At 39.5% G+C, this 20,010-nt stretch overlaps 1 long non-coding RNA gene across 1 annotated transcript in view; it reads left to right on the top strand.

Moving 5' to 3' along the window:
• The window catches only part of LOC134335512 (uncharacterized), a 57,123-nt gene extending 40,267 nt beyond the window's left edge, over window positions 1-16,856 (top strand). The window contains exons 2-3 of the long non-coding RNA XR_010015608.1: window positions 15,074-15,146; window positions 16,504-16,856. This is a non-coding gene — a long non-coding RNA (uncharacterized LOC134335512). The remainder of the gene's footprint in view (window positions 1-15,073; window positions 15,147-16,503) is intronic.
• Window positions 16,857-20,010: the final 3,154 nt, after the last annotated feature.

Here is a 20,010-nt window from a genome sequence, read left to right as displayed (position 1 = left end):
GGCCTGAAATGCTGATTTGGGGTTGTAGAAAGCTTGCAATTACAGCTCTAGTACTGTATGTGTGGATGTTAAAGCGCCAAAATGTACTGAAATGTAAATCCCCCCCCCCCCCACACTTACGTGACTATATGACCCAGAGATCATTTATATATCCAGAGACAGTTTAAAAACCACTGTGTAGTCCAAATGACGAATGATACCCCTCCTATATCGTCTCGTTTGAAACACGTCCACGTAAATCAAACACCAGACGATGCATGGCTGGGTCAGACATGTTTACATACACAAACACTCCTAAGTGTAAATCCTCCGGCGAAATGGACGCTGCTTAACTTGCCGCTCTGTGTGCCGAAGCTCAAGCAACGCTCTAAAAAAGTTTCAAGCGCAGACGGCGTTCATCCAACCTATCACCTAGTTTCAGAGATTATCAAAATGTTTACACGTTCATTAATCCCGGGTTTCCGCTAATGTATCGCAGACGATTAAATAACATTCCTGCAGCCCTGCTAACGAAACCCTCCCAGCTTTGGGCCATTGGGTCGGGAGTAAATACACATAAATGCTTGAGAAATCTAAGTTTCTTACATTTACTTTGACTTTTCTTTGATTGCAGACAGGATGAACCTGAGATATTTCATGTTCTACACACATTCCAAAAAAAGTTGGGACAGTAAAGCATTTACCACTTTGTAATGTTGCCATTCCTTTTGGCACCGAGGATACCAATCAATCTGAGTGTTTCAGCTTTTACTTCCTGCAAACATGTCTTAAGATGTGCAACAGTACTGGGTCGTCGTTTCAAAATTCTCCACACTATTGGGGACAGATCAGGACTGCGTGCAGGCCAGTCCAGTACCCGTACCCTCTTCTTCCTCAGCCATGCCTTTGTCACGTGTGCAGCATGTGGTTTTGCATCGTCTACCCTGGAAAAGACGACGTCTTAAAGAGGCAGCACATGTTGCTCTAAGATCTGAATGTACTTTTCTGCATTAATGCTGCCATCACAGCACTGACACCACCCCATACCATGACAGACCCTGGCTTTTGGACTTAAGTCATCCATTTTTTTTCAAAAAAGACCTGGAATGCTGATTCATCTGACCACAATACACGTTTCCAGTGTGTGATGGTCCATCCTAGATGCCTCCCAGCCCAGAGAAGTCGACGCCGCTTCTGTACATGGTTAACATAAGGCTTCTTTTTTGCACAGTAAAGTTTTAAGTGGCATTTGTGTATGTAACTCTGTATTGTAGTGCTTGACAAAGGTTTACCAGAGTAATCCCTCACCCATGTGGTTATATCAGCTATTGTTGAATGTTGGTTCTTGATGCAGTGCGGGATGGAAGATCACGAGGGATGGAAGATGCAGTGAGGGATGGAAGATCACGGGTGTTCAGGTTAAGCTTGCGCCCTTGGCCTTTACACACTGAAATTCCTCCTGATCCTTGAATTGTTTAATGATATTATGCACTGTAGAGGGAGGATTGGATGCTGCTTTTGTACCAAATCACATCTTTATTTATTTTTTTCACCTCATTACTAGCCCTAAATTGCCCCCATCCCAACTTTTTTTGGAATGTGTTGCAGGCCTGAAATCTCAGGTTCATCCTATCTGCAATCTATCTATCTATCTATCTATCTATCTATCTATCTATCTATCTATCTATCTATCTATCTATCTATCTATCTATCTATCTATCTATCTATCTATCTATATTTACTGTCTTGCTGTACACAATGAAAGACAGAGAGGGAGAAAAAAACTCGTAGGTAGGCCACCGCTAAATGGACACCATCTGATGCTTGAGAGAAATAAAAGAACCCGGTTGAAGTACCCACACCTGTCAAGCCGTATTGAGCGAGCGTAATTTAGTGCTGAGCTACATTGTGGGATGACTTTATATATGACCGAGAGGCTGTGATTGGAATCATTCATCGGCCCCGTGTTCCAGTAGGTATAGACAAAAGGCTTCGACTCTACTCGAGATGTACGACGCTCTCCGGTGCCCTCGGCGGCTGGCAGAGGCGGCCGCGTTCGAGACGGGCATCTGTGTTTTAGATGCCTAAGTGGTCCTACAGAGAGAGGAAAACAAGGGTTCGACTGTAAGGTGACAGGAGGATTAATGAAGGGTATGAAATTTAACATTAAAACCACCTCCTTGTTTCTACACTCACTGTCCATTTTATCAACTCCATTTACCATATAGGAGCACTTTGTAGTTCTACAATTATTGACTGTAGTCCATCTGTTTCTCTGCATGCTTTTTTAGCCTACTTGCACCCTGTTTTCAATGGTCATGACCCCCACAGGACCACCACAGAGCAGGTATTATTTAGGTGGTGGATCATTCTCAGCATTGCAGTGACACTGACTGTGTGTTGGGTCTGTTGTGCTGGTATGAGTGGATCAGACACAGCAGCACTGATGGAGTTTTTAAATACCGTGTCCACTCACTGTCCACTATATTAGACACTCCTACCTAGTTGGTCCACCTTGTAGATGTAAAGTCAGAGACGATCGCTCATCGATTGCTGCTGTTTGAGTCAATCATCTTCTAGACCTTCATCAGTGGTCACAGGACACTGCCCACGGGGCGCTGTTGGCTGGATATTTTTGGTTGGTGGACTATTCTCAGTCCAGCAGTAACAGTGACAGTGTCTGATCCACTCATACCAGCACAACACACACTAACACACCACCACCATGTCAGTGTCACTGCAGTGCTGAGAATGATCCACCACCCAAATAATACCTGCTCTGTAGTGGTCCTGGGAGAGTCCTGACCATTGACGAACAGCATGATTGGGGGCTAACAAAGCATGCAGAGAAACAGATGGACTACAGTCAGTAATTGTAGAAGTACAAAGTGCTTCTATATGGTAAGTAGAGCTGATGAAATGGACAGTGAGTGTAGAAACAAGGAGGTGGTTTTAATGTTATGGCTGATTTATTTTTTAATTCAATTGAAAGCCAACATAAAAAAGGGCGTATGAAGGGCATCGAATAGAAACTCTGGAATATAATAGACCACCTGTGTCTAAAACAAATGCAAGCCCTTTAGCACACAATGCCTTATTATGTGCTTAAAAAGGTCCAAACAAACGAGTGCATCATGTGTTACCATTATTTTCTCCACTACTATTACAGCATCCGTAAATACTGTTTGGCTTCTTCTACTATTACAGCTTAAGTACAAACAGAATTCATTTGGCTCCTAATAGTAGAGCAGTAGAGCGGCCTGAACGTACGTCCACGAGAAATCCCAGCCTTTTTTGTTTCCACTCCGCACCTAGCTAATAGCCGTATTACCTTCATCCCCAGACGGAGAGGAGCGATCCAGTGAAAACTGTAATTAAAATGTCTAATTGGCATATTTCATAGAATGAAGTAAATTACCAGAGCCTCAGCAAATAATTGAAAAACAAAGCAATTACTTTCCCCGGGTGCTATTCACCGTGATAATTGCTGGAGGGTATGAATCCGGCATATGAAAACAGGATCAATCATTCCACCTCCTCACTGAGCTCTGAGATGCGCAGATCCACCTCCGCAATTTTCTTGACTTAGTAGGTTCATTTTTGACACGGTCTTAAGCCTCTGTAACATGCTTATTAATTACTTATTAATTATTTGGCTTCAAGTCCTTTTCTGTTCTGGCCGTCTTGTACACTCGCTCATCGGTTATCATCTTTCTCATGAGATGTCCCTGGGGGATCCCTGATTGCAGACGAGGTGGGTATATTTAGCGGAACCCTTTTTTTTACCTATGCGTTCTGCACAGGCGCCTCTCTATCTGCCAATCAGGGTCCTTACACAGCGTTTGAATACCCCACCCACATAGTTCGATCATCCCACCTTAGCAGAGACGTGTCTGCTGCAGGCACTGCCAATTATGCCCGCTAGATGGCACCCAGCTGACCGGTGGCAACGCCGAGTTCCGAACCGAGGAGTTCAGAATCTCGGCGCTGGTGTGCTAGCGGAATATCCCGCTGCACCTCTCTATCTGCCAATCAGGGTCCTTACACAGCGTTTGAATACCCCACCCACATAGTCCGATCATCCCGCCTTAGCAGAGACGTGTCTGCTTCAGGCACTGCCAATTATGCCAGCTAGATGGCACCCAGCCGACCGGTGGCAATGCCGACTTCCGAACCGAGGAGTTCAGAATCTCGGCGCTGGTGTGCTAGCGGAGTGATTGGCTGCCCTGACAGCAACATGCTGATGGCTACACAGAATTTTCTGTGTGTGGAAATTTGTGCCCAATTAGTCCAAAGAACATTTGTCCACATACTGTCCACATACTTCTGGCTATATAGTGTATACATTTTCTTTTTTTATCAACTGGTAGACTCTCATTTGTAGCAATATACAATTCATACCCTGTACCCTATTTATTCATTAAAAGGGATTCCTATAAGACAGTCCCTGACCAGATGATGTTTGGGTGGCACCATGCAGCACCACTGCTGTGATACTATCAGTAAACAAACAGACTGATCACAAGATGCTGTTGACTTTATATTGTTGGTTGACGCACTAATCCCCTCCCAGCATTGACAGTCCTTCCACAAGTCCTCACACTTCCTTCAATGCTGTCCTTCAAAGTAACGTAATGTCTAGGACTAGTTTGATTGGACCTGTTACAAAGTACATGGAACAGTGGTCTCTCTTAAGGTCTCTTTTAACAAACAAATCCCAAGCTGCTTGGTGACATTGTCCACAGTCAAGAGAGCGTTTTATTGGTCTGCCATGTAAGTAGAAAGGCCCTTGTTCAAAATCAGCACCTTGAAGTTGCCACTGTTGGGTCCCTGAGCAAGGCCCTTAACCCTCAATTGCTCATCGTGTTCTGCTCATTGTGTAAGTCGCTTTGGATAAAAGCGTCTGCTAAATGCTGAAAATGAAAATGAAAATGTAAATGTAGATGCATTATAGTGTCATGACCAGATGTGTGGGTGATGGACCATTCACAAGACTGCTATGTCACTAACTCTGTAATATCATGGTTGAGTGTGTGGTTCTGTTTAAGCGTATTAGGTGCATCAGTGTTGTTGGGATTCTTGTTGGAAGTCTTGTTTTAGGACACACTAATCCCCTCTAAGCATTGACAGTCCTTCCACAAGTCCTAACACTTCCTTCAATTAAGTCCTTCAAAGTAACGTAATGTCTAGGACTAGTTTGACTGGACCTGTTACAAAGTACATGGAACAGTGGTCTCTCTTAAGGTCTCTTTTAACAAACAAATCCCAAGCTGCTTGGTGACATTGTCCACAGTCAAGAGAGCGTTTTATTGGTCTGCCATGTAAGTAGAAAGGCCCTTGTTTAAAATCAGCACCTTGAAGCTAAGTAGTGGGACACAGTAGCAGAAAATAAAAAAGTACTAATATTATTTTCCAGGTTTTTATGAGACAGTCCATAAAAGATGCACTATAGTGTCTGGAGAAAGACAAAATATCAGACAAGGTCTACCGTGATTTATAAACAACATACCTTTATGGCTGGAGTGTTACTCTCTCCTGCTCTCTCCGGTGCTCGATCATTGTCTCATCTGTCATTTATATAAAGGTAAACCATTTCCAGTGGTGGAAAACTGTCTCTCATCTCCTGATGCTGTCATCGCCAGCACGGATATATCTTCATTTGGGATCTACTCTACGGCGAGGGAGGTTATGGCAGTAGCATCATGGAAACTTTAGCCCGATAGAGGTAATTGGGCATCGCAGGGGTGAGTTCACTCAAGGATTGTCTGTCGAGGGGGTCGCTCTCATTGGTTGTAATGGGCTGATGTTATGCTGGTGTAGTCTCCAATCCATTTAGGAAGTGTGAGGACAGGAGTGGAATGCCAGTTATGCCTTTTTTGTGGTATGCCGGGGGCTCGCTGACGCCAGTGAGAGAGCCCGATCATAACTATTGGGTTACAGAGCCATTCTGTGTCTATTTAGTGTGAAACATGAGAATTGTTCTTGACCTGTTAACTTAACATGATTATGACCCACAACAGGTAAACACAGGTTCACATAAACCTCCATTCCTGCATTTCAGGCCTACAACACATTCCAAAAAAAGTTGGGACGGGGGCAATTTAGGGCTAAAAACTAAATAATGATGTAATTCCAAACAGGTGATTGTGGTACCAGGGTTTGGTACAAAAGCAGCATCCAGGAAAGGCTGAGTCTTTGAGGATCAAAGGTGGACAAAGGATCTGGTGAGATTTGCATATTTCTCCCTCTACAGTGCATAATATCATTAAACGATTCAAGGAATCAGGAGGAATTTCAGTGCGTAAAGGCCAAGGGCGCATACTTAAGCTGAACGCCCGTGATCTTCCATCCCTCAGACGGCACTGCATCAAGAACCACCACTCAACAATAGCTGATATAACCACATGGGTGAGGGATTACGTTGGCAAACCTTTGTCAAGCACTACAATACAGAGTTACATGCACAAATGCCACTTAAAACTTTACTGTGCAAAAAAGAAGCGGCGTCGACTTCTCTGGGCTCGGAGGCATCTAGGATGGACCATCACACAGTGGAAACGTGTATTGTGGTCAGATGAATCAGCATTCCAGGTCTTTTTTGAAAGAACCATCCAGACTGTTATCAGCGACAAGTCCAAAATCCAGGGTTTGTCATGGTATGGGGCTGTGTCAGTGCCCTTGGCAAAGCTAATTTACATTCTGTGATGGCAGCATTAAGGAAGATAGAAGGTAGAATGGGACATAATAACACCTGAAACACTAAATCACTTGGTATCCGTGGTGCCAAATCCTTGGTGTCTAAGCACTGTGAGAATTGGTAAATGCTTTACCAGCCCAACTTTGCAGGAATGAATGATAATAACAAATTAAATGATGTTAACCAGCCTATCCCAACTTTTTCTGAGGTTGATTTGGGGACAAGATAGCTGCTTCGCTAGGAAAGTAAAAAGGTGTCGGTTTCACCAGAAGTACATGGAGCGTGAAGGCGGTTTGTTGTTCCCTGCAAAGGAAAGCTGGGGGGTGAATTTGCCCTTTAACCATTTTCCCCATTCTTTCCACAGCTTCTCCTTCCCAGCCTTTCACTGGAGCCCTGGTCGGAGAACGGCTTCTCGGTGACACCCTGACATGAGATGGCTTGTTGTGTCAGCTTTTTGCTCCGGGCTGTCACATACCTAAACCTTTCGGCTTCGCTGCTCCTACCTCTCTACCCTTACCTTTGCTTTACCGCATGAAGACCGCGTTTTTTACAGCTACAGGCTCCGCGGTAGGTAAGGAGGTGAACGTTAAATCTACCGAAATTTACCTAGGGCTTCTCAGGAATAGCGTTCACGCTTCAGGAGGAAAAAAAAAGCTTTTGTACAATAGGGAATTGCAGAGTAATTTCTCTATCTGTGGAGAAGTGTGTAAAAGTGGCACTGCAAATGCCACTTTTACTGCTGTTTGTTCTGGTTCCACCGAGGAGTCGGCGTGGAGAAAAAGAGGCAATAATCTTCTTGGAAGAAGCAAGTTTGTAGCCCTTTTAATTCCCACATACTGCAAAAAAAAACAAAAAAAACAATAAAATAAATAAATAAATACAATAAAATAAAAATATATTTAAATATAATAAAAATAAATGAAATAAAATATATTAAAATATTAATATAATAAAAATCAATAAAATAAAAATCAATAAAATAAAAATAATAAAAAATATAATAAAATTTGAATATAATAAAAATAAATAAAATAAAATACATAAAAAGTTATTAAAATTTAAATGTAATAAAAATAAATAAAATAAAAAAATAACATATATTAAAATATAAATATAACAAAAATAAATGAAATATAAATATATTAAAATATAAATATAATAATAAAAATATATATATAAAAATTTTAATATAATAAAAATAAATAAAATAAAAATAAAAATAATAAAAATATATTAAAATATAAATATAATAGAAAATAAAATAAAAATAATAAAAATATATTAAAATATAAATATAATAGGCCAGCAATCCATATTTATATTTTACACAGTGCTACACATTCCTAATAAAAGTTACAACGGTAGCAAATTTACCACTTTGTAACGTTGCTATTCCTTTTCACCACACTTAAAAGACATTTTGGCACTGAGGATACCAAGTGATTTAGTGTTTCAGCTTTTATTTTGTCCCGTTCTTCCTGCAAACACGTCTTTAGATGTGCAACAGTACGGGGTCGTCATTGTCGCAATTTCTCTTTCAAAATTCTCCACACGTTCTCTATTGGGGACAGGTCAGGACTGCAGGCAGGCCAGTCCAGTCCAGTACTTGTAGCCTCTTCTTCCACAGCCAAGCCTTTGTAATGTGTGCAGCATGTGGTTTTGCATCGTCTTGTTGAAAAATGCATGGACGTCCCCGGAAAAGACGACGTCTTGAAGGCAGCACATGTTGCTCTAAGATCTCAATGTACTTTTCTGCATTGATGCTGCCATGTAAATGACCTTTGCCAAGGGCACTGACACACCCCCATACCATGACAGACCCTGGATTTTGGACTTGTTGCTGATAACAGTCTGGATGGTCCTTTTCATCTTTGGTCCAGAGCACACGGCGTCTATTTTTTCCTAAAAAGACTTGGAATGCTGACACGTTTCCATGGTGAGATGGTTCATCCTAGATGCCTCCGAGCCCAGAGAAGTTGATGGTATAAGATGATGTAACTCTGTATTGTAGTGCTTGACAAAGGTTTGCCAAAGTAATCCCTCACCCATGTGGTTATATCAGCTATTGTTGAGTGGCGGTTCTTGACGCAGTGCCGTCTGAGGTATGGAAGATCACGGGCATTCAGGTTAAGCTTGCACCCTTGGGCTTTATGCACTGAAATTCCTTCCGATCCTTGAATCGTTTAATGATATTATGCACTGTAGGGGGAGAAATATGCAAATCCCTTCCAATCTTTCTTTTCAGAGCCGGAAGCAATGCATACTGTGACAAATGATAGTTCATATTCATCACTCGCTCAGATAGCTATCTTCATTGTCTTACAAATGACACACTGTGTTCACCTTGCTAGAGGAATTAGCACGACTATCCCCCCCCCCCCCCACCTCCTTTTTTTTTTTTTTTTGCCTAGACAGACACTCAAACCCAGAAAGCCCTTGGCGCCAGAAGACAAACATAGCAGTCCCTCGGCTTGATACATCAGCCGGCTGAGCTTTCACTGCTTCACCCTGTCTGTCAGAGGACAGCATGCACCCCCCCCCCACACCCCCTCCCACCAACCACCCCTTTTTACTGTCTCCCTGCTAATCTGATGAAGAAAGCAGATTCACTTTCCATTTCATGCGGCCTATCGGTTCGATTTGCCGTCGCGTGCTCAGTTTCAGACAGCTCCGTGGAGAAGCAGGACAAACGCCGCTTGTCATTTATTTAAATGCGAAAGTGATGGGAAAACGCTGATAGACAAGCCAGTAGTCAGGATGATTGCTGAATATTCGGAGTTAATTAACCAACAGTATGCAAATGAGTTATCAGACTGTAAGATTTAGACTGTAAGATTTGCTCAGGTTGAAGGTTTAATTTTGATGAATACTGCAAAGCCTACTGAAGGAGGTATGAACTATCTGGATTGTTCTGACAAAGGACAAGCTACAAACTGCCGACAGGTTGCTGGGCAGCCAAGACTCACTGATGCCAGAGGACATGAAAGCTATGACGTCTGGTTTGACACAACACATAAGCAACTGCGGCTTAAATGACTGATTATTTTAATCCTGGTGATGAGGTCAACGCATCTCAAGACACGGTGCATCATCAAAAGAACCCACAATGGGAATGTAGGCATCAGGGCTGGACGTTTGCGCTATGGAAGAAGGTGGACTGATCCGAAGTGTCAATGCATCTTAGGACACGGTGCATCATCAAAAGAACCCACAATGGGAATGTAGGCATCAGGGCTGGACGTTGGCGCTATGGAAGAAGGTGGACTGATCCGAAGTGTCAATGCATCTTAGGACATGGTGCATCATCAAAAGAACCCACAATGGGAATGTAGGCATCAGGGCTGGACGTTGGCGCTATGGAAGAATGTGGACTGTTCAAAGCATCAACACATCTTAAAATGCAGTGCATGATCAAAAGAACCCCCAATGGGAATGTAAGCATCAGGGCTGGACGTCGGCGGTATGGAAGAAGGTGGACTGGTCTGAAGGGTCAACGCATCTGAAGACATGATGCATTATCAAAAAAACCTACAATAGACATGAAGGCGCTGGAGCTGGACATCGGCGCTGTGGAAGAAAAGGGTGCCATTTTTTGTCTCCCAGGGTCATTTTTAACATTGCATTCTTTGGTGCATCCTTGGTACTCAAATCTACTCAAAACACAAATCTACTAAAACCCTGTAAAAACCAAAGTACCCATCACAATGGCTTTCAATTGTGTTTATAACTGTAAGCCTAACATATTGCTGTGACCAAATTTAGAAAGGTGGACTCTGGGTAAAGATGGGTGCACAGTCCAACGCCAGCATTGTGTTTTGATTAAAGATGTAATAAATAGATATAGACAGAAATACACTATAAAGCAATGAGTCACTAACCAAAGGTACTTTCGCTGGTGTAGTGAAAGCTCGCTCTCTTACCCCCCCCCCGGTGATTTTCTTTTTGATATGTGAAGTGTGTATTTTAAGCACTGTTCTCCTTTTCATGCCAAGCTGTAATCATCACAAGGCATTGTTACAGGAACAAAACTGGCAGGCAGAATTCTGGAACACGTAGGAACTCACACAAACACACTCACACACCCCTACACACATATGCATCATGCATTTCCATGTTCTTCTGTATTACTTACTCATAGATCATTCTCTGCCTACACTCGGGTCTAACGTTAAAAATCAGATTTATTCCACACAAAACTGAGACAAGACCAAGATCTGTACCGAACATGAAAAGACAAGACCAAGATTTATGCCAATCAAAACTAAGACAAGACCAAGATCCATACCAAACAAGAAAAAGCAAGATCAAGATTTATGCCAACGAAACCAAGCTAAGACCAAGAATTATGCCAACCGAGACAGCACCAAGATTCATACCAAACATGTAAAGCTAAGACCAAGACCCTTACCAAACAAGAAAAGCAAAGATCAAGATTTATGCCAACTAAAGCCAAGTTAAGATCAAGATATATGCCAACAAAAAGCTAACCAAGACAATATTTGTACCAAACAAGAAATGGCAAGACCAAGATTTATGCCAATCAGAGGCAAGACAAGACCAGGATCCATGAAATACAAGCAAAGTCAAGACCAAGATTTATGTCAACCCAAACTAAGACAAGACCAAGATCTGTATCAAACAAGAAAAGGCAAGACCAAGACTTATGCCAACAAAACCAAGCTAAGACCAAGTTTTATGCCAACCGAGACAAGACCAAGATTCACACCAAACAGGAAAAGGACAAGACCAAGATTTATGCCAACCAAAAGCTAGCATACAAAACATGAAAAGCTAGGACCAAGATCCTTACCAAACAAGAAAAGCAAAGATCAACGTTTATGCCAACTAAAGCCAAGTTAAGACCAAGATATATGCCAACCAAGACAAGACCAAGATCTGTACCGAACATGAAAAGACAAGACCAAGATTTATGCCAATCAAAACTAAGACAAGACCAAGATCCATACCAAACAAGAAAAAGCAAGATCAAGATTTATGCCTACGAAACCAAGCTAAGACCAAGATTTATGCCAACCAGAGTCAAGGCAATACCAAGATCTATACCAAACAAGAAAAAGCAAGACAAGGTTTATGCCAACGAAACCAAGCTAAGACCAAGAATTATGCCAACCGAGACAGCACCAAGATTCATACCAAACATGTAAAGCTAAGACCAAGACCCTTACCAAACAAGAAAAGCAAAGATCAAGATTTATGCCAACTAAAGCCAAGTTAAGATCAAGATATATGCCAACCAAGACAAGACCAAGATTTATGCCAACAAAAAGCTAAACAAGACAATATTTGTACCAAACAAGAAATGGCAAGACCAAGATTTATGCCAATCAGAGGCAAGACAAGACCAGGATCCATGAAATACAACAAAGTCAAGACCAAGATTTATGTCAACCCAAACTAAGACAAGACCAAGATCTGTATCAAACAAGAAAAGGCAAGACCAAGACTTATGCCAACAAAACCAAGCTAAGACCAAGTTTTATGCCAACCGAGACAAGACCAAGATTCACACCAAACAGGAAAAGGCCAAGACCAAGATTTATGCCAACCAAAAGCTAGCATACAAAACATGAAAAGCTAGGACCAAGATCCTTACCAAACAAGAAAAGCAAAGATTAACGTTTATGCCAACTAAAGCCAAGTTAAGACCAAGATATATGCCAACCAAGACAAGACCAAGATTTGTACCAAACAGGAAAAGCAAAGACCAAGATTTATGCCAACCAAACCAAGCTAAGACCAAGATTTATGCTAACCAAGACAACACCAGAATCTGTGCCAAACAAAACAGGCAAGAACAAGATTTATGCCAACCAAAAGCTAGACAAGATCAAGATCCATACCAGTCAAGAAAAGGCAAAGCCAAGATTTATGCCTACCAAGACAATACCGAGCATACAAAACATTCATACAAATGTTCATACAAAAAAAGCAAAGATAAGACTTAGATTCTTACCAAACATAAAAAGGCAAGACCAAGATTTCTGCTAATCAACCCAAAGAAAAGACCAAGATGTATGCCAACCAAGACGAGACCAGGATTCATACAAAACAAGCAAAGTTAAGACCAAAATGTATGCCAACCAGAAGCTAGACAAGACCAAGATCCATACCAAACAAGATACGTTATATTGTTTGGTATGTATCCTGGTCTTGTCTAGCCAAGATTCTTACCAAACATGAAAAGGCAAAACCAAGATTTATGCCAACCAGAAGCTTAGACATGACCAAGATTCATACTAATCAAAGGCTCTGAAGTTGAGTGGTACAGAATGGGCTTTTTTAAGGTAGATTGGAACTGATCCATTTTTGTTTTGAGCTGAATGCGAGCAGCTACAGGAAGCCACTGAAGAGATCGCAGCAGTGGGGCGATGTGGCAACGTTAGGGTTGGTTGAAAAGCAGACGGGTGGCTGCATTTTGAATCAGTTGCGGTGGTTTGATAGTGGACATGGGAGCACCTGCCAGGAGGGAGTTGCAGTAGTCCAGCTTTAAGATGACAAGTGATTGGACAAGCATCTGAGTGGCTTCCATGGAGAGAAATGATTGAATCCTTCTGGTGTTGTAGAAGTGGAACCGACATGATCTTGTCATGGTAGCTACATGAAATGAGAAGGATTGCTATCCAGGACAGGTCCAGGAATGCTCTAATCATTCTAATGATTCCTTTTTAATTCATTCAGCAATTGGTAATATTCAGAGAATAGAATCATTATCAGCTTCAACGTCCCACTTTAGCCTTAACATCAGTACCCAAAGGTTCTTTTTTTATGGTCTTTTTGGACCCGCGAAATTCAAAGTGTCAAAATGATCATGGATTCTGATAACAGGGGACATTTGGTCCCTACCAAGTGCTAAATGCATGTCTACGGCTGCATGGTGCAAACAGTCTGGACTGAAAGAGGAGCATTAGGATTGAAGAAATGACAGGACGGCACATACACAGCCTGGAAAAGTCTCAAATACTGCTTGTGCCACTCGACTAAAAGGACCCCCGCTGAGCTGTGAAAACCACTACTGCAAATCAAATAAAAATGCAGTGTTCCTTACATTTACTTTCACTTTTATTTGCTTGCAGACAGGATGAACCTGAGATATTTTATGTTTTGATTGCTCAGATCTGCAAAAAAAAGTTGGGACAGGGGAATTTAGGGCTAGCAATGAGGTGAAAAAACTAAATAATGTGATTGTAATCATGGTTTGGTACAAAAGCAGCATCCAGGAAGGGCTGAGCAGAGATGATCAGAGGATCTCCAGTTTGTCCACAAATGTGTGAGAACAGAAAGATTGGAAGGGATTTGCATATTTCTCCCTCTACAGTGTTTAATATAATGAAACCATATAAGGAATCGGGAGAAATTTCAGTGCAAAGGCTAAGGGCGCAAGCTTAAGCTGAACGCCTGTGATCTTTGATCCCTCGGACGGCACTGCATCAAGAACCGCCACTCAACAATAGCTGATAAAACCACATGGGTGAGGGATTACATTGGCAAACCTTTGTCAAGCTCTACAATACAGAGTTACATGCACAAATGCCACTTAAAACTTACTTTACTGTGCAAAAAATAGCCTTATGTTACCCATTTCCAGAAGCGGCATCGACTTCTCTGGGCTCGGAGGCATCTAGGATGGACCGTCACACAGTGGAAATGTGTATTGTGGTCAGATGAATCAGCATTCCGTGTGCTCCGGACCCAAGACGAAAAGGACCATCTATTGTCCACTATTATCAGGAACAAGTCCAAAAGCCAGGGTGTGTCATGGTATGGGGTTGTGTCAGTGCCCTTGGTAAAGGTCATTTACACTACCGTGATGGCAGCATTAATGCAGAAAAGTACATTGAGATCTTAGAGCAACATGTGCTGCCTTCAAGACGTCGTCTTTTACACATTACAAAGGCATGGCTGCGGAGGAGTAGGGTACGCGTACTGGACTGGCCTGCCTGCAGTCCTGACCTGTCGCCGATAGAGAACGTGTGGAGAATTTTGAAAGGAAAAATGTGACAACGACGACACCGTACTGTTGCACGTACATACATGTAAAATAATGATACTTCTTGGATGACATTTAACAACTCTAAATGAATTTAAAGGATTTAATTCAACCTGGTGGTAATTCAACAGTCTTTTGTTGGAGCGTGTATTCAAGGTCTTTTCTATGTTTTCATGACCGGGTGCTATTCAACCCTGTACATGTTGCTCATTTTATGAGGTGCGTTGATATTACAATGAAAACGACAAGGACACTAGTAGAGTGGTGGTGTCTATACTCTGTTATAGAGCTTGGAGGCCAAAGATCCTCATTAGAACCTTCAAAACATACTTATTATGATCATGATCTTTAATGATTGTATTAACAGTTCTTATTTCTTATTGATACAGAGCATTTAACAAGCACAACCAGAGCCATGAGAGGAACTGAGGAGGTTAATAAGAGGCCTGCTACACATTACAGGTAATACTACACATTCTAGTTCTAGTCCATGTGACCACAGGGTTAAACCTGTAGTCTACTTATCTCTCTACTCTTCAGTCTGGCTCCTCCTTCGATTGTTTTCCGCTGATTACCATATAGTGGGGATTGCTAGTACAGTGCGTGTAAAGCTAAGTACACTTTTTAGAGCCTTAATCCAAATAACAAGGGGTTTGGCGTTTACTTTGACAATGCTCATTGACTTGTGCACAGGAACTGGGTTTGAATGGATTCTTAATACAACACATAGCAAATAACTGCAGTGAACCTGAACAATTAAAAAGACAGTATAATAATAATATAAATAATAATATAAATAAATAATAATAAATATTTATATATTAATACAACAGTAATAATAATATTACTACTAATAATAAAAACAATAATAAATAATAAATAATACAAATATTAATAATAATGATATATGTACAACAACAATAATAAATAATATTAATAATACAACAATAATATTACTATTAATAATAAAATAATAACAATAATAATAATATTATTCATAACAGTAATAATATAAACATCAACTATAATAATAATAAATTACTATTATTAATATTGTTTATTTTTTAGTTTATTTATTTATTTGTTTAGTTTATATACAGTATAATAATACAAATAATAATAATAATAATAATAATAATAATAATAACACACAAGAACAACAACAATAATAGGAATAATAAAAATAATATGTTTGGTTTTATATTATTGTTTATTTTTCTTCCTTTATTGATATTATTATTTTTATTATTATTTTATTATTACTTATAATAATATTATAATAATATAATATATTTTTTGTTATTATTGCTGTAGTTTTGTTGTTTATATTATCATTATTGTTATTATTAACGAAATTGTTATTATGTTTGTTATCTTATTATTTTTTTATATTATAATTATTTTTAAAACATTATTTATTTTAGGTTTAGTTGTAGTATTATTACAAATGAAGTAGTGAAATCTAAATTTCATTAAAAATGCTTTAGACCATTAGTATATTATCACATGTATTTTTTTTGTTTATCTGGTTTACACTGTTCCTAAATCCTTTTTAGATAAGTGCTTTTCCCAGATATTTCAGCTGACTGAACAGTTCTGTATAAAACCAGTATAATACTGAATTACTCAGTATACGATGCACTTTTTATAAATCTCTTTGCCGTATGTCTGCACTACATGTCACATGCAGAGTTCACTTATAGAATATGCATGCATTTGCAAGCATGAAATATGTTCCCTCAAGGCTGAGGGGTGAATAATTTATACCGGCAATGTACTGAAGCAGAAACCCATCATAAACAATTTCTCTTAACTCTAGACAGGATGGCACAAAAAGAGCTGGAGGTTTAACTGGAGCAGGGAACTGGGTTTATGAGCAACCTGGTGGTTCTCTGGATGAGACTAGAAGGAAGACGTACACGTGTGGTCAACATTATCGGCACCCTCGATTGTGGTAGTAGTGGGTAGCACTCTCACCTTTCTGTGTGGAGTCTGCATATTCTCCTCATGTCTGCATGGGTTTCCTCCTGTGCTCCGGTTTCCTCCCACAATCCAAAGACGTGCAAGTGAGGTGAATTGGAGATACTAAATTAACTGTGTTTGATATAACCTTGAACTGATGTGTGACGAGTAACTACCGTTTCTGTCATGAATGTAACCAAAGAGTATAAAACGTAACATTAAAATTCTAATGAATAAAAATAAAATATTTTTTTAAATGATTACTGTCAAAATTATTAGTTTTATTATCTTTATTGCTGTAGTTTTGTTTATTATTATTATTATTATTGTTAGTATTAAAATTAAATTAAATTTTCTCCATTTATTGTTATTTTTATTATTTAAATTTTTTATTATTATTTTTTATTATTATTTTTTTTTATTATTATTATTTATTTATTTATTTATTTTAATGTTCTCCCTTTTGTTAAAATTTTTTATTATGTCTGTTTTTGTTATTATTAATAATATTATTATTTATTTAAATTCTTCTTATTATTATTATTACTATTATTATTATTATTATTTTTTATTATGACTTTTTATTACTATTGTTATTATTGTTGTTATTTATTTATTTTAATTTTCTCCCTTTTGTTATTTTTATTACCTTTGTTTTTTATTGACTGTTTTTATTATTATTATTATTATTATTATTGTTTATTTATTTATTTTAATTCTTTTTCAACTTATTATTACTCTTATTATTTTTGTTTTTTATTATGACTTATTATTATTATTATTTATTTTAATTGTTTTTTATCTTCTTATTGTTACTATTATAATTTTTTAAGAATATTATTTATTCATTTATTTTAATTCTTCTTATAATAATAATCATTATTATAATTTTTTTTATTATTATTTATTTTAATGTTTCTTCATCTTCTTATTATTACTATTATTTTTTTGAGAATATTATTTATTTTGTGTTTATCTGTTTCCACTGCAGTTCAGCTCTTTCCAAAGACTTTCATTCAGGACTCATTACTGACCAGAACATTTTTCCTTCTTAACCACTCTTGTGTACTTTTGGATTTGTGTTTTGGGTCGTTATCCTGCTGTAGGACCCATTTTACTCTAAAATGCTCTGATAATCCTCTTATTTCAATGTTCCTGTAACACGTTCAGCAAAGCAGCCTCAAAACATCATGGATCCTTCAGCATGCTCACTGTAAGTAGGGTTTATTTTGCTGTTTATGAACATAAAGCTGGGATGCTTCGAAGTCCTATTTTGCTCAAGGTGGATATATCTATAAATCAAACATAAATAAATAAAATAAAAGAAAGAAATAAAAAATGTAATATATACTGTATATAATATGGTGCAATATTAGGTGGGTTTAAAAATACGCTACATGATAAGGTTTGTTTCTGCAATTTCAGGCTAAATGCGTTAAATCAGGCAATTTTTTTTCCAGTTCAGAGTAAACGTCTGATAGTGTCACCAACTTACCCTTGTCTGGTCACATACACTAGCAAAAATATGTGTTTTATTAATTTAACACACCCATGTGTCCAGTTAATAGTAATGTACAAACGTTTGGTCCAGTCCACTGTTCACATCCAGTACCTTTTAATTCTGTCAGTGCAGGATTACTGTTTATTTACTGAATGTAATATTACAATATGGTTCTAAATATTACATAAAATGTGGCATATTTAAAAAAAAAAGACTATTTAATATTTTATGTTTTATTTACGTTAACTTCAGCAATAAGTGGGCAAGATATTGGATAGTACTGAATTATCATCGATGTGTAATTTGTTTAAATGTGTACAGGTGTATTTATTTGCTAGTTTGGGCTTGTCAGTGACAGTTTAACCGTTTTCAGTACTCGGTGGAAGATGTTATTTGACATGCTAGCGTGTTGTGCCACCTCATCCCATTGGTTTGAATTGCATGATGCTAACTGTGTTAGCTTAGTAAGTGAAACCCGATGTTATCGCTGTCTGAGTAGTGCGTTCGAATAACCGTACTTATAAGTCCATAACACACCGATATATACAGTGTATCACAAAAGTGAGTACACCCCTCACATTTCTGCAAATATTTCATTATATCTTTTCATGGGACAACACTATAGACATGAAACTTGGATATAACTTAGAGTAGTCAGTGTACAACTTGTATAGCAGTGTAGATTTACTGTCTTCTGAAAATAACTCAACACACAGCCATTAATGTCTAAATAGCTGGCAACATAAGTGAGTACACCCCACAGTGAACATGTCCAAATTGTGCCCAAATGTGTCGTTGTCCCTCCCTGGTGTCATGTGTCAAGGTCCCAGGTGTAAATGGGGAACAGGGCTGTTAAATTTGGTGTTTTGGGTACAATTCTCTCATACTGGCCACTGGATATTCAACATGGCACCTCATGGCAAAGAACTCTCTGAGGATGTGAGAAATAGAATTGTTGCTCTCCACAAAGATGGCCTGGGCTATAAGAAGATTGCTAACACCCTGAAACTGAGCTACAGCATGGTGGCCAAGGTCATACAGCGGTTTTCCAGGACAGGTTCCACTCGGAACAGGCTTCGCCAGGGTCGACCAAAGAAGTTGAGTCCACGTGTTCGGCGTCATATCCAGAGGTTGGCTTTAAAAAATAGACACATGAGTGCTGCCAGCATTGCTGCAGAGGTTGAAGACGTGGGAGGTCAGCCTGTCAGTGCTCAGACCATACGCCGCACACTGCATCAACTCGGTCTGCATGGTCGTCATCCCAGAAGGAAGCTGACGCACAAGAAAGCCCGCAAACAGTTTGCTGAAGACAAGCAGTCCAAGAACATGGATTACTGGAATGCCCTGTGGTCTGACGAGACCAAGATAAACTTGTTTGGCTCAGATGGTGTCCAGCATGTGTGGCGGCGCCCTGGTGAGAAGTACCAAGACAACTGTATCTTGCCTACAGTCAAGCATGGTGGTGGTAGCATCATGGTCTTGGGCTGCATGAGTGTTGCTGGCACTGGGGAGCTGCAGTTCATTGAGGGAAACATGAATTCCAACATGTACTGTGACATTCTGAAACAGAGCATGATCCCCTCCCTTCGACAACTGGGCCTCATGGCAGTTTTCCAACAGGATAACGACCCCAAACACAACCTCCAAGATGACAACTGCCTTGCTGAGGAAGCTGAAGGTAAAGGTGATGGACTAAACCCAATTGAGCACCTGTGGCGCATCCTCAAGTGGAAGGTGGAGGAGTTCAAGGTGTCTAACATCCACCAGCTCCGTAATGTCATCATGGAGAAGTGGAAGAGGATTCCAGTAGCAACCTGTGCAGCTCTGGTGAATTCCATGCCCAGGAGGGTTAAGGCAGTGCTG

This window comes from Trichomycterus rosablanca, chromosome 21 (assembly GCF_030014385.1).
Source record: "Trichomycterus rosablanca isolate fTriRos1 chromosome 21, fTriRos1.hap1, whole genome shotgun sequence".
Lineage (NCBI taxonomy): Eukaryota > Metazoa > Chordata > Actinopteri > Siluriformes > Trichomycteridae > Trichomycterus > Trichomycterus rosablanca.
Note: the sequence above shows the minus strand (reverse complement) of the source record. Positions and strands in the feature narration are given on the sequence as shown.